We start from the raw sequence: 7,679 nt of genomic DNA, 5'->3' as shown, positions 1-7,679 counted from the left end.
CATAATGATCCTATCGGACAGAGTAGACTGCTCCACAGCATTGCCAAGACTAAATTTGTATGGAAGCAGACCACCACACCTTTCTTCTGCCAAGTGGTTTGTGGATTTTGGATTTGATCCACTGACCTTTGGGTTAGTGCCAACTGATTCAATCACTATGCCACAAGGGTCCTCATGAGCTAGCTGTCCAGTCGTAGCTTTAACCAATGAAATGTTTCCATCACCATAAACCAACACTAGTGCTCCATAAGTAATAACTTGTTCCTGGTAATATCTAAGACTCTTAAGTCTCTATACATATCCTGTTTTGGTCTTTTTATATAAATGCGGTCCTACAATATTTGTCCTTTTGTGATAGACTTATTTCACTCAGCATAAAGTCTAAGTGCCATCCCTATGTCACATATATCAAGACTTATTTCTCTTCCAATGTATGTTTCACCACACTTTATTCATTCATCCACTGATGGGCATTTACATTGTTTCTACTACTTAACTATTGTAAACAGTGAGGCAATGAACATTGGTGCACAATGTCTGTGTTGCTGTTTTCAAGTCCCTTGGATATTTTCCTAGCAGAATTGCTAAGTGATATGGTCATTGTATGGAACACACCAACAGACCATCAGTTGATCATATGCAAGTTTAGGTGGGAGGTAAAGAAAATTGAAACAAGTCCAGTGTGTTAGTCTGGGTAGACTAGAGAAACAAATCCATGGACACACACGTGTATAAGAAAGAGATTTATATACAAGAAGAATTGAACATTGAGAAAACATCCCAACCCAGCCCAATCCAAAGCCATAAGTCTGATATCAGCCCATTATGACCAATACCAATCTATAAAATCCTCTTCAGATTCACGAAACACATGCAATGAAGCCAAATGATCACAAGCCAGTGGGTAGAAAAGTCTTTGGGTCCAGTGGCGTTGTAAGGATCTCAGCGTTGGCAGGGGTCTCTCTGTGGCTTCTCTGGCTTCCGAGGTCTGGTTGCGTCCATGTGGTTTGTCTTCTGCAATGTCTCCCAGGAAGTGGAGTAAGAGCCTCTCCTGCCTCCATGGAGGAAATACAGGGCGGATTTCCCAGAATTTTCAGGAGAAGGCCATGCCCACACAGAGGCTTCATTGGCTATTATCTGATTGACAGGTTAGACTCTACCCCTACATTCTTAATCATCAAATTGACAAATGATTATATAACTACCACATCCTGAGAGCCAGAGTATGAATTTGATTATTGTGGGGTATCAGCCCCCACACTGAATAGGCCCAAGGGGGTAGTTGTGTAATTGAGGGTTAAATTTAAGAGATATCAGACAAGGCAAAGCATTCAAGGGCTCACATCTGCCACCATGTTTTCAGGAGCCAGATCCCCAACAAAGCCTATATACTCTTGGGGGGGGAGCGGCGTGCAAGCCTTCTAATTAAAGGTAACCATATACATAACAAGGTGGGCTGTATCCTAACTCTAAAGGTCCCTGAGTTCATTGGAGGAGGAACCTAACACCAGTGCTGGGGGCAGGTAAGGGGGAGTGTCTTCAGAGCCTAGAGGGCAATAGCAAATGTCTGCTCCTATAGTGAAAGCTGCCAGCTGGACAGCTATCAGCCATGTGCTTGTAAAAGGTAACTTAAAAAAAAATCATTTTATTGGGGGCTCTTACAGTGCTTTAACAATCCATACATACATTCTGTCAAGCACATTTGTACATATGTTGTCAGAGGATGCCAGCCTCTAACAACTGAAGGGTCAGAAGGCACAACTGTACGGTTATAATATATAAAGATCATAGTAAAGTCACAGAATAGGAAAGATAGGAGACGGAATAAGATAAAGGAGTCTGACACATTTTATGTTAGCATGCTCACCTCAGCGCTTCTTGATGGTCCATGTGGAGATAGGAGAAGAGAGTCTTTACTAAGTTGAGATATTTATAGGTAGCCATAAGACATACATGTTCAGTGGTTACGTACATCACAAGGTGGGTGATAACCACAGTTAGGTCCCTGAGCTCATAGGTGAGGAAACCTAATACCTGCATTGGGGGAAGGTATGATGGGGGCTGAGTGACACGAGGGAGATAATAAAAGGATTTCTGCTTCTATAGGGAGATATAATCAACCATGTGCTCACTTTAAGGCAGCATTGTTGTTAGGGGAGAATCTGTGGGAACGATATTTAAAGCAGGATAATGTACTTGAACATTATCTCCAACTTACCAAAGTGGTGGCTTTACTACCGTGGACTACTAGCTTTTCAGATTCCCTGTGTTATAAGTTAGGGAATATAGTCCATGTCATATTTCTCTCAGTTTAGTTTCCCACAACACGTTGCCATCATTTTTTTGAAAATAATTTTATCGGGGGTTCCTACAGCTCTTATTACCATCCATCCATCCATCCATCATGTCAAGCACATTTGTACATGTTACCCTCATCCTTTTCAAAACATTTTCTTTCTACTTGAGCCCTAGGTATCAGCTCATTTTTCCCCTCCCTCCACCTTCCCACCTCATGAAACCTTGATGAATTTTCATATCTTGCACCATATGCTGTCTCCCTTTACCTATGTTTCTGTTGTTCATCACCCTGGGTGGGGGGTTATATATGTATAGATCATTGTGATAGGTTCCTTTATCCCCCCACCTTCCCCCTACCCTTACGGTATTGCTACTCCCATTATTGTTCCTGAGGGGTTTACCTGTCCTGGATTTCATGTGTTGAGAGCTCTTCAGTGTACATGCTCTTGTCTAGCTGGATTTTTAAGGTAGAATTGGGGTCATATAGGGAGGGGGAGAGAGGATTAAAGAACTAGAGGAATGTTGTATGTTTTGTCGGTGCTAAACTGCACCCTGTCTTGTCCCTTCCTTGTGACCCTTCTGTGAGGGGATGTCCAATTGTCTATAGATGGGATTTGAGTCTCCCCTCCATCCCCCCTTGTTCACATCATTATGATTGCTTCTTTTGGGTTTTCTGATGCCTGATACCTGATCCTGTCAATACCTCATGATCACACAGGCTGATGTGCTTCTTCCATGTGTGCTTTGTGTAAGAGATAACTTTAAAGCAACACTATTATGGGAGGACATAGTGGGGAACAATATTAATTATGAGAATGTGATTGGGACTGGTCTTCAACTCACAAGGGTGAAGGCCTCCCTTCACCCAGAAACCTAGCCTTCCAGGCTTCTTAAGATATGAGAATAAAGGATTCATCCCCATACACTCTGTTCCTGTTCTCTGCTTCCCACAATTGTATCCCACTTAAATTTTAGAGATTACTCAACCACATATATGATACATTGAACCACATACAATGACCAAACCACATACTTTGTAGGAGGATGTCAAGAATATTACACATGAAGAAAGCAGGTCATTAGATAGGCGGGAAAGAAAGAAATGACCAACACGGATGTCGAAAGAGACCCTAAAACTTGCTCCTAACATAGAGAAGCTAAAGCAACTAGAGGAAATGATGATCTAAAAGAGCTGAACAGAAAAAAAATTCTAAGGGCAGCTCAAGAAGACAAAGTAAAGTACTATAGTAAAATGTGCAAAGCCTCGGGAGTTTGAAAACCCAAAGGGAAGATAATGCTTAGTATTTTTCAAGCTGGAAGAATTGAATAAAAAATTCTAAACTTGAGTCTATGAGTACAATTTTGACCAGCACAAGAAGCATCAAATAAAATTGAAACAATACACAGAATCCTATCAAAAAGAACTGGTTGCTGTTCAGCATATCAAACAGTGGCATATATATGATTAAGAAGAAAATACTGGTATCAACGAAAGATGTTGACACTGCACTGAAAGCACTGGAATAGAACAAGGGTCCATGAATTGACAGACTATCGATGGATACGTTTCAACAAACTGACGAAGCATAGGAATAACTTATTCATCAAAGCCACGAACCTTGGAGGACAGAATTCTGGTCAAGTGACTTAAAGAAATTCACATCTGTGCCCATTCCGGAGAAAGGTGACCCAAAATAATGAGGCAATTATAGAACAATGTATTGTTCATTAATATCTTATGCAAGTAAAATTTGGTGAATATCATTTGAAAAATGTTACAGCAGCACATCAACAGAAAGCTTCTATCAGAAATTCAAGTTGGGTTCAGAAAAGGGCATGGAGTGAGGAATATCATTGTTGATGTCAGATGGATCTTGGATAAAAGCAGAGGATACCAGAAAGATGTTTACTTGTGTTTTACTGACTATGCAAAGACGTCTGACTATGGGATTATAGCAAACTATGGATAACAATGCAAGTAATGGGAAAGGAGACCAAGAGGCAGTAGTTGGCACAGAACTAGCGAAAAATGGTTTAAAATCAGGAAAGGTGTGCATTAGGGTTGTATCCTTTCACCATAGTTATTCAATTCATACTGAGCTAATAATCAGAAGCTGTACTATATGAAGAAGAAGACATCAGTATTGGAGGAAGGCTCATAAACTACCTATGATATATAGAACATACAACTGCTTGCTGAAAGCAGAGGACTTGAAGTACTTACTGATGAAGATCAAAGATTACAATCATTAAGATGAATCAGACCTCAGAATGCAAAAAACAGAAAAACCAAAATCCTCACAACTGGACTAATAAGCAACATGATTAAAGGTGAAGTTGCTAATTTCCTTTTAGGTACTTGGATCCACACAATCAACCTCATGGAAGCAGCAGTGAAGAAATCAAATGACATGTTGCATGAAGCAAACCTACTGCAGAAAGCTTCTTTAAAATGTTGAGATAAAAAAATAAAATAAAATAAAAATTAAAAATAAAAATAAAATAAAATGTTGAGATATAGTTCATTAATGTGACCTTTCTGGCCATAATTCCTTATAGGATGTATTATAAATTCTGGGCTCTGTGCCTGTGGCTGTATTCTCATTGTGGAGGGAGTTCTCTTCTATGTAAATAGAAAGGATCCACAATTGATGTGTGTATGGATTGGGATAACAGTTGTATGAGCCCCTAATAAAATGTTAAAATAAATAGATAAATAAATAAATAGAAAGGATCAACATGAATGATGACTCATATAGATCTTATAGGACAAGGTAGAACTGTCCCAGTGAGTTTCTGACACTAACTTTTTTTTCCCTGAGACTAACTCTTTACGGAAGTAGAAAGCCTGAATTTTCTCCCACAGAGCAGTCAACAGGTCACTGTATAGTCACTACCCCACCCGGGCTCCTTTTCCATTTTAGTAATGGGTGTGAACCAAGTCACTGTCCCTTAATTCTTTAGGGGTATGTCTGTTAAAAGACGAAAACCACACCTCCACATAAGAATGAGACCTCAGACACAGGAACAAACAGAGAGAAATAATAGGATCATAAAGGAGGGAGAACACCGGTGGAATACATTCAAGATCTCTTTCTGAAGTGGTAGAGGCCAAGACCAGAGGCACCAGAGGCCTCAGCACAGAGACCACGGGGCAGAGCAAAGGAGCCAGGTAAGACCAGAGAGAGAGGCAAGCAGACCACGAGGAAGAGGAGGAGCAGTACTGAGCCTATGAGACTGTAAGGCAGAGTAGAAGGTTAACTTCCTGGCTCATAGAGACAGAGGCAAAGGGAACACATGGCTGAGAAGCTGAGGACCTGAGAGAACCTTGGAAGCTGGCCAAGAAGAGGCACTGCCATGGACCAATGACTGCACACTTACGGTTTACTGGTCCTGACTTATGGTAAATGGCTATCTTCCATAATAAAGCCCCATAACTATGTTTTATCTAGGAGTTCTCTGTGGCCAATGCAATGACTTAGCAGACCCAGTAGCAGTAGAGTACCATGGAGGTTGGTGTTAGGACAGGGAAAGGAAGATGGAGGGTGGAGGTATGTTGGACATCTGCCTTGTAGGGATGCCAGAAGATGTCAGATATGACACCTATGCCATTTATCCAAGTGTCAAAAAAGTAAATATGTCACTGAGGACTGAGGGGGTTCCTGGCCCAAGCCATGGAAAGGTGGATGATGAATCAGGAAGGCTGGAGAAGAAATGAATCGTGAATATACTATGAACTGTGTCGGAAGTGTGTATCAATCTGTTTGGAGGAAGTACAGCCAGAATGCTCCTTAGAATAGAGGGCAGTGAAACTTTATCAGGAAGGACCAGTGGAGGGGACAATATGCGTGCACGCTCTGTAAAGCAGAGCAACCAAACCCACTGCCATCAATTCTGACTCATAGCAACTCCTATATAGGGATTCTGAGACTTATAAATCTTTGAAGTGTATATATCCTCACCTTTCTTCTGCAGAACAGTTGGTGGGTTTGAACTGCCAAACTTTTGATTATCAACTCAATGCTTAACCCACAGCATCACCTGGGAGAGTCTGCAAAATAGTAGATCTCCAATGAGATGGACTGGCACAGTGGCTGCAACTATGGGTTCAGACATAATTGTGGGGATGGCGCATGAGTGGCAGTGTTCTGTAGTACATAGGATCCTCCACTGAGTTGGCATCTAACAAAGAGACAGGAAGGGCCTGTGATAAGGGTATGTTGTTGAAGATCTGGATCTTAGTCTTGTTCAGATGGAGCTGGGGTTTGGGAGGGTGGGGCACTTTGTAAGGGTTCATCTTCATTGCTTCCCTTTTAGTCCTAAATTAGAGAACTATGAAATCTTTTTCAATTTTCTTGGGCTATCTCCTGTCTTCTGGCAATGTCTGACTCACCTCTGTGTCTCAATCACCCAGGTGCACTTATTTGAGATCCACTAGGAAAAGCACACACATTGCCACGAGACAGACCTTGACTCACTTCCCTGGCGCTGCCATTTACCGTGTGAGCTAGTGTCCAGGGGTTTTCTGGCTCCTTCAGGTCTTCTCAGTTCTCCATTGGCGAATGGTGGTACCAACAGCCTTTCCTTATGGTTAAAACAAGGACTGATAGAGTCGACTGAGTCTAGTATGGGTACCAGTAAACAGTGAGTGCCCATCCTCACCCCTATAAGTTTACAAAATAACCCCTCTGTCTCTCACTAGGGGCCCTGGTGAGATCGTGCTCTCCTCAGTAGGGTGGCTTACTACAAAGTGAACAGTTTGAATCCCCAAGCCACTGAAGGAAAAAGATGAGGTTTGCTCCGTGAAGATTTTAAGTCTTGGACATCCAAAGGAGGCCATTCGACTCTGCTCATGCAGTCGCCCTGAGTCAAAAGGGGCTCGGCACACCGCGTGAGGTTTTTGTTTTGTCTGTACGTCTCTCACTAAAGGAGCCCTGGTCAGGCAGGTTAAGGACCGGGTGAAAGTTCTGCTCCCTGTAGGTTGGCAGTTCGGACCCACACCCGCCACTTCACGGGAGAAAGGTGTGGCCATCTGTTTCTGTAAGGCCGACAGCCTGCTCGGTCCGATCCGGTCGCGGTGCGCCGGCATCGACGCCACGACACCGGGTTTGGGTGGTCTCTGACGACGGAGCGCTTCCTCTCCTCACACAGCGGTGCGGTTCCCGAAGAGCTGCGTGGACGAACCCGTGCTCTGGGCGCGGGGCACTTCCGGGGGGCGAATGTACCTCGCCCCCGTCCTCGAATTCGTCTTCCTGGGGAACAGCAAGTGGTTCGGGAGTCCATTTCCAGGTCCAACATGGCGTCGTCCAGCTCCCCGTACGGGCCTCAAAGATGGCGGCCACCTGTGCGGGAAGACATGTCGGGAGTCCACCCGGGGCCCA

The sequence above is a fragment of the Echinops telfairi genome, unplaced genomic scaffold (genome assembly GCF_000313985.2).
Source record: "Echinops telfairi isolate 266 unplaced genomic scaffold, ASM31398v2 ScPeMD7_31;HRSCAF=116, whole genome shotgun sequence".
Classification (NCBI taxonomy): Eukaryota; Metazoa; Chordata; class Mammalia; order Afrosoricida; family Tenrecidae; genus Echinops; species Echinops telfairi.
The sequence above is the reverse complement of the archived record's forward strand: the minus strand, read 5'-3'. Positions refer to the sequence as shown.